Source organism: Rhopalosiphum padi, unplaced genomic scaffold (assembly GCF_020882245.1).
Source record: "Rhopalosiphum padi isolate XX-2018 unplaced genomic scaffold, ASM2088224v1 scaffold1, whole genome shotgun sequence".
NCBI lineage: Eukaryota > Metazoa > Arthropoda > Insecta > Hemiptera > Aphididae > Rhopalosiphum > Rhopalosiphum padi.
This window is the reverse complement of record NW_026869996.1, coordinates 99604-108062: the sequence shown is the minus strand read 5'-3', so window position 1 is coordinate 108062 and position 8459 is coordinate 99604. Positions and strand designations below refer to the sequence as shown.

The window sequence follows — 8459 nt, the reverse complement described above, 5'->3', positions numbered from 1 at the left end:
AGTCCAAATTTAAAAATTAGTTTGCGACCTCGATGTTGAATTAAGATTAATCTTAGGTGCAAAATTTTAAGTATTAGGTCTGTTCGACCTTTAAATTCTTACATGATTTGAGTTCAAACCGGTGTAAGCCAGGTTGGTTTCTATCTTTTAAAAATTAATTTGTTTTAGTACGAAAGGATTAAATAATTAAATTAAATTTTTATTAAATGAATAAAAATAATTTAACTATTTTGGCAGATAATTGTGTTAAATTTAGAATTTAATTATATAATTTTTATTATAGATAGTAATTTTTATATTTGTTATAATTATTAATTTTTTGATTTTATTTTTAATAGTTTTTATAAGAGTTGCTTTTTTTACTTTATTAGAGCGTAAAGTTTTAGGTTATATTCAATTACGTAAAGGTCCGAATAAGTTTTTGATTAAAGGTATTTTTCAACCTATAGGTGATGGGTTAAAATTATTTTTTAAAGAAGTTAATTATCCGAGTAATATAAATTTTTTTATTTTTATAATTTCTCCTTTATTGGGTTTATTAATTTCAATTTTTTTTTGATTTATTTATCCTTATATTGGTATGAACTATATTATAGGATTTGGTTTAATTTATATATTTTGTTGTTCAAGTTTAATAGTTTATATTTTTTTAATAATTAGATGATCTTCGAATTCTAATTATTCAGTTTTAGGTATAATTCGGTTTATTTCTCAAATGATTTCATATGAAGTTAGAATAATAATTATTATTATAAATTTAATATTTTTAATTAATAGTTTTAATTTAAATGATTTTTATATCTATCAAATTAATTTAAAATTTTTTTTTTTTCTTTTTTTTTTGTTTATTTTATTATTAATTAGATTTTTAGCTGAAATAAATCGTTCTCCTTTTGATTTTTCTGAGGGTGAATCAGAATTAGTTTCTGGATTTAATATTGAATTTAGAAGTTTATCTTTTATTTTTATTTTTATATCTGAATATATAAGAATTATATTTATAGGGATACTATTATGTGAAATGTTTTTTGGTTTGATAATAAATAAATTTTATTTAAATATTTTTATTTTGATTTTTATATTTATAGTTATTTGATTACGTGGGTTTTTACCACGATTTCGTTATGATAAATTAATATATTTAGTTTGGAAATTAATTTTACCTTTGTCTTTATTTTTATTTGTCTTTAATTTTTCTATTAAATTATTTAACTTATATCATTAATTTAAGTATTAAGTTAATAGAATTAAATTCTATTTTTTATTTTCAAAATAAATATTTTAAATAAATTAATTAACTAAATTAATAATTTATCTCATAACTTTATGATATAAAAGTTAATGAAAAAGTAAGAAAAATAAATTGTTGTAAAAATTTGCCCTGTTGTAATAAATGGGTATTCAACTGGTTGTATCCCAATTCAGGTTAAAATAAAAAATGTTATAATAAATATTCAGAATAAAAATTTATTTAATGGGTAAAATTTATTTCTTAAAAAATTTTTATTGTTTAATATAGGTAAGATTAATAAAATTAAAATTGAAAGTATTAAAGCAATAACCCCTCCTAATTTATTAGGGATTGCTCGTAAAATTGAATAAGAAAATAAAAAATATCATTCTGGTTGAATGTGATTTGGTGTAATTATTGAATTTGCTATAATAAAATTATTGTGATCATTTAGTAGGTATGGAAAAATTAAAGCTAAAATAAAAAATATTCATATAAATATGATTAATCCAATTAAATCTTTAATTAGAAAATATGGAGAAAAAGTAATTTTATCAAAATTTCTATTAATTCCTAGTGGATTATTAGAACCTGTTAAATGAAGAAAGAATAAGTGAATAAAAGTAAATAAAATAATAATAAATGGTAAAATAAAATGGATTGAGAAAAATCGTGTTAATGTAGCATTATTAATTGAGAATCCCCCTCAAATTCAAATAACAATTGAATTTCCTAAATAAGGAATTGCTGATAATAAATTTGTGATTACTGTTGCCCCCCAAAATGATATTTGTCCTCATGGTAATACATAACCTACAAATGCTGTTATTATTGTTAATAATAATAAAATTACTCCAATAATTCATGTTATTTTAAAGTTGAAAGAATTTATATAGATACCTCGTCTAATATGAATATAAATTATAATAAAAAATATAGAAGCCCCATTTGCATGGAAAGATCGGATTAATCATCCAAAGTTAATATTTCGATTTATATTAATAATTCTTTGAAAAGCTAAATTAATATCTGTTTTATAATGGAAGGCTAAAAATAATCCTGTTAAAATTTGATTAATTAAACAAATTATTAATAAAGATCCAAAATTTCATATAAAACTAATTCTAGCTGGTGTAGGTAAATTTAATATTGGGGATAAAGTTTTTAGTATATTTTTTTTCATTAATTATTTTTTTGTCGAATTGGTCCTTTATTAATTTTTAGTATTCAAATAATTAAAATTAATATAAAAAAAAGGATTAAGATAATTAAATAAATTATTAAATTATTTGGTATTATGAATATATTTAATAAATTAAAATTATCTTCAAATATAAATTTATTTTCATAATTGAAATTTTCAAGATTGAGATTTAATTTTAAATAAAAGATTAACATTAAAATTAATGTTAATTTATAAATTATAATTTTATAATTTTTATTAATATTTAATTCATTAAAAGCAATTCTTGAAATATATAAAAAAATAATTATTAATCCTCCAATGTATAAGATAAATACTATAAATGAAATTCATGCTGTTTTAGTAATTATATTAATTATTAATGTTAAAGTTATAGTTTGAATTAAAATGATTAAGTTTGATCTAATTGGTGATTTTATTATAGTTAATAAAATTGCTATGGTTAAATTAGTTAATAAAATAAATTTTAAAATTCAGTATATATTTTAATTAAAATATTAATTTTGGAGATTAATGATAATATGTATATATTTATACTGATTTATTTTAAATAATTTTATAATTTTGATTTACAATATCAATGTTTTTTTTAAACTATTAAAATGATAAATTTATTTATTTTAGTATTAATATTTATATTATTTTCTGGAGTTTTATTTTATATTTTTAATTTTAATCATTTATTAATAATACTTTTAGGATTAGAATATTTATTATTAATTTTATCTTTATTATTTTTATTAAATTTAATAATATTTATTAAACAATATGTTTTATTATTAATTTTTTTTATTTTTTGTATTAGTGAAAGAGTTTTAGGTTTAACAATTTTGATTTTAATAGTTCGTATATATGGTAATGATTACTTAAAGTCATTAATAATTTTACAATGTTAATAATTTTAATATTAATTTTATTTAGTATGATTTTTTTTAGTCTTAATTTTAAAAGATGATGATTAGCCCAGAATTTTTTTTTTTTTTTTTTTTTTTTTATATATTTCAAGATACCTATGTTTAATTATTTTTTAAATGTTAGTTATTTATTTGGTATAGATATATTTTCTTATTTGATATTTATATTAGGTGTTTGAATTATTAGATTAGTTTATATTTCTAGATTTAGTCTTAAGAATAATTATTTAAAGTATTTTAATTTTTTAATATTTATTTTTATTATTATTTTTTATTTTTGTTTTTTTAGAAATAATTTTATTTTATTTTATATTTTTTATGAAATTAATTTAATTCCTGTTATTATTTTAATTTATGGTTGAGGTTATCAATATGAGCGTTTTAAGGCTGGTTTTTATTTATTTATTTATATAATTTTTTTTTCTTTACCTTTTTTTTCTTGTTTATTGAGTTTAAATAATTTTAATTTTATATTTATATATTATTATGATTACTTATATAATTTAAATTTTTATTATTATTTATTTTTAATAATAATTTTTTTAGTTAAGATACCTTTATTTATATTTCATATTTGACTTCCAAAGGCTCATGTTGAGGCTCCTATTAGTGGTTCAATAATTTTAGCTGGGATTATATTAAAATTAGGTGGTTTTGGTATTTATCATGTTTTAATATTAGTTTTTAAAGTTAACTTAAAATTTAATTATTTATTTATTTCTTTATGTTTATTAGGTATATTGGTTTTAAGATTAGTTTGTTTTTTTCAGAGAGACTTAAAAATTTTGATTGCTTATTCTTCTGTTGTTCATATAGCTTTAGTAATTATTGGGTTTTTAACTTTAAATAATTGTGGTTATTTTGGTTCATTAATTTTAATATTTGGCCATGGTTTATGTTCTTCTGGTTTATTTTGTTTAAGAAATATTTGTTATTTACGTTTTAAAAGTCGAAGTTTATTTTTAAATAAGGGTTTAATTAATATTTATCCTGTTTTATCATTTTGGTGATTTTTATTATGTTCTTCAAATATATCTTTTCCCCCATCTTTAAATTTATTTGGTGAATTATTTTTATTAATTAGTTTAATAATTTGATTAGATTATTTTTATATATTATATTTTTTAATTATAATTTTAATATTTTTATATAGTTTATATTTATATTTATATACTCAATATGGTAAATTATTTTTTAATATAAATTATTTAGTTTATATTAATTTAAGAGAATATATATTATTATTTATGCATTGAGTTCCATTAAATTTAATTTTTTTAATTATAGAATTATTTTGTTATTTAAATAGTTTATTTAAAATATTAATTTGTGGAATTAAAGATTATATTTTTATATTTAAATAATTAAATTTAATTTTTTTTTTTTTTTTTTTTTTTTTTATTTTATTTTATTTGTAGTTTTTTTTATTATAGGTTTATTAATGATTTATTTTGATAAATTTTATTTTATTGAATATATATTTTTTTTTTTTAATTCTTGTATAGTTTTATATGTTATTTTAATAGATTGAATATCTTTAATATTTATTTCTTTTGTTTTTTTAATTTCTTCTATAATTTTATTATATAGTATAGAATATATAAATTATGATTTTAATAAGAGTCGATTTTTAATATTAATAAATTTTTTTATTATATTTATATTTTTTTTGGTTATTAGTCCTAATTTGATTAGAATTTTATTAGGTTGGGATGGTTTAGGGATGGTTTCTTTTTGTTTAGTTGTTTTTTATCAAAATAAAAAATCTTATAGTTCAGGTTTAGTAACAGTTATTTTAAATCGTTTAGGTGATTTATTTATTATTATATCTATAATTTGAATATTAAATTTTGGTTCTTGAAATTTTATTTTAATTGATTATTATGTTAATTTAAATTATTTATTTTTTATTATATTGATAATTATAATAGCTTCTTTAACTAAGAGAGCTCAGATTCCTTTTTCTTCTTGACTTCCTTTAGCTATAGCAGCCCCTACTCCTGTTTCTTCATTAGTTCATTCTTCTACTTTAGTTACTGCTGGTATTTACTTAATAATTCGTTTTAATGAAATTTTTTTAAATTTTTCTTTTTTAAATTATTTAATAGTAATTTCTTGTTTGACAATATTAATAGCTGGTTTGAATGCAATTTTTGAATTTGATTTAAAGAAAATTATTGCTTTTTCTACTTTAAGACAAATAAGATTTATATTTATAATTTTATGTTTAGGTAAAATTGATATATGTTTTTTTTATTTATTAATACATGCTTTATTTAAATCTATAATATTTTTAAGAGCTGGGATTTTAATTTTAAATATAAATAATAATCAAGATATTCGTAAAATGGGTGGTTTAATTGATTATTTACCTTTTTGTGGTTTAATTTTTATATTTACTTTAATGTCTTTATGTGGTTTTCCTTTTTTTTGTAGTTTTTATTCAAAGGATTTAATTTTTGAATATTTTTTAATAATAAATTTAAATTTTTTTTTTTTTTTTTTTTTTTTTATTTTCTTTTTTTTTAACTTTTTTTTATTCTATTCGTGTAATTTATTATTTAATAATAATAAATTTTTCTATATATAATTATATAATAATTGTTAAATTTGAAAGAAAAATTTTGATTATTAGAATAATATTTATTAGATTTATTATAATTTTTTTTGGTTCTTTTTTTATATGATTGATATTTTATAAGTTTGATTTAATTTTATTAGAATTTAAATTTAAAATTTTAAGAGTTTTAATTTTATTTTTTAGAATTTGATTTTTTTTTGAACTTAATAATTTTTTATTTTCTATAAGTTATTTTATTTCTTTATTTAATGTTTTTTTTTTTGGTATAATATGAAATTTATTATTTTTTAAGGTTAATTTTTTTTTAAATAATTTTCTTTATGTTGGTTTTTTTTCTTTAAAAGTTTTCGAGGTTGGTTGAATTGAATATAATTTAAATAGAGGTTTAATTTTTTTTTTTAAAAAATTAATTTTATTTAGTCAAAATATTTTTTTAAATAGTTATAAGGTTTATATTTTATTATTTTTTTTATGATTTTTAATTATTTTATTTTTTAATTATTAAATTTGAATAGCTTAATTATAGAGCATTATATTGAAGATATAAAGGTAAATTTAAATTTTTTAAATAATTTTAAAAATTTTATTTTTTAAAAAAAAAGTTTTATTTTGAAATAAAGACTAAATCTTAGTTAAGGTTATTTTTGTGTTTTTAAAAAAAGGTAAAATTTTGATTTAATTTTAATTTTTTTTTATGGTAAGGTAGCTACCTTTGCAAATTTTTAAAAATTTTATTTTTTAAAAAAAAAGTTTTATTTTGAAATAAAGACTAAATCTTAGTTAAGGTTATTTTTGTGTTTTTAAAAAAAGGTAAAATTTTGATTTAATTTTAATTTTTTTTTATGGTAAGGTAGCTACCTTTGCAAATTTTTAAAAATTTTATTTTTTAAAAAAAAAGTTTTATTTTGAAATAAAGACTAAATCTTAGTTAAGGTTATTTTTGTGTTTTTAAAAAAAGGTAAAATTTTGATTTAATTTTAATTTTTTTTTATGGTAAGGTAGCTACCTTTGCAAATTTTTAAAAATTTTATTTTTTAAAAAAAAAGTTTTATTTTGAAATAAAGACTAAATCTTAGTTAAGGTTATTTTTTTGTTTTTAAAAAAAGGTAAAATTTTGATTTAATTTTAATTTTTTTTTATGGTAAGGTAGCTATCTTTGCAAATTTTTAAAAATTTTATTTTTTAAAAAAAAAGTTTTATTTTGAAATAAAGACTAAATCTTAGTTAAGGTTATTTTTGTGTTTTTAAAAAAAGGTAAAATTTTGATTTAATTTTAATTTTTTTTTATGGTAAGGTAGCTACCTTTGCAAATTTTTAAAAATTTTATTTTTTAAAAAAAAAGTTTTATTTTGAAATAAAGACTAAATCTTAGTTAAGGTTATTTTTTTGTTTTTAAAAAAAGGTAAAATTTTGATTTAATTTTAATTTTTTTTTATGGTAAGGTAGCTACCTTTGCAAATTTTTAAAAATTTTATTTTTTAAAAAAAAAGTTTTATTTTGAAATAAAGACTAAATCTTAGTTAAGGTTATTTTTGTGTTTTTAAAAAAAGGTAAAATTTTGATTTAATTTTAATTTTTTTTTATGGTAAGGTAGCTACCTTTGCAAATTTTTAAAAATTTTATTTTTTAAAAAAAAAGTTTTATTTTGAAATAAAGACTAAATCTTAGTTAAGGTTATTTTTTTGTTTTTAAAAAAAGGTAAAATTTTGATTTAATTTTAATTTTTTTTTATGGTAAGGTAGCTATCTTTGCAAATTTTTAAAAATTTTATTTTTTAAAAAAAAAGTTTTATTTTGAAATAAAGACTAAATCTTAGTTAAGGTTATTTTTGTGTTTTTAAAAAAAGGTAAAATTTTGATTTAATTTTAATTTTTTTTTATGGTAAGGTAGCTACCTTTGCAAATTTTTAAAAATTTTATTTTTTAAAAAAAAAGTTTTATTTTGAAATAAAGACTAAATCTTAGTTAAGGTTATTTTTGTGTTTTTAAAAAAAGGTAAAATTTTGATTTAATTTTAATTTTTTTTTATGGTAAGGTAGCTACCTTTGCAAATTTTTAAAAATTTTATTTTTTAAAAAAAAAGTTTTATTTTGAAATAAAGACTAAATCTTAGTTAAGGTTATTTTTGTGTTTTTAAAAAAAGGTAAAATTTTGATTTAATTTTAATTTTTTTTTATGGTAAGGTAGCTACCTTTGCAAATTTTTAAAAATTTTATTTTTTAAAAAAAAAGTTTTATTTTGAAATAAAGACTAAATCTTAGTTAAGGTTATTTTTGTGTTTTTAAAAAAAGGTAAAATTTTGATTTAATTTTAATTTTTTTTTATGGTAAGGTAGCTACCTTTGCAAATTTTTAAAAATTTTATTTTTTAAAAAATTATTTATAAATAATATATTATTTTTATATTGAAAATATAATGTTTTATTTTAAACTAATAAATATTTAAAGATTAAACATTAATAATGCTTTAAAAGATAGTTAGCAGCTTCTTTTTTAAAAATCTTTTTAATTGGAATTTTTTTTTCAATATT

At 15.7% G+C, this 8459-nt stretch overlaps 1 pseudogene across 1 annotated transcript; it reads right to left on the bottom strand.

Annotated features, from left to right (window-relative positions):
- Positions 1-1299: 1299 nt before the first annotated feature.
- Positions 1300-2875, bottom strand: LOC132931283 (cytochrome b-like; annotated as a pseudogene). The gene has a single exon (XR_009662420.1). The product of XR_009662420.1 is annotated as a cytochrome b-like (transcript).
- Positions 2876-8459: the final 5584 nt, after the last annotated feature.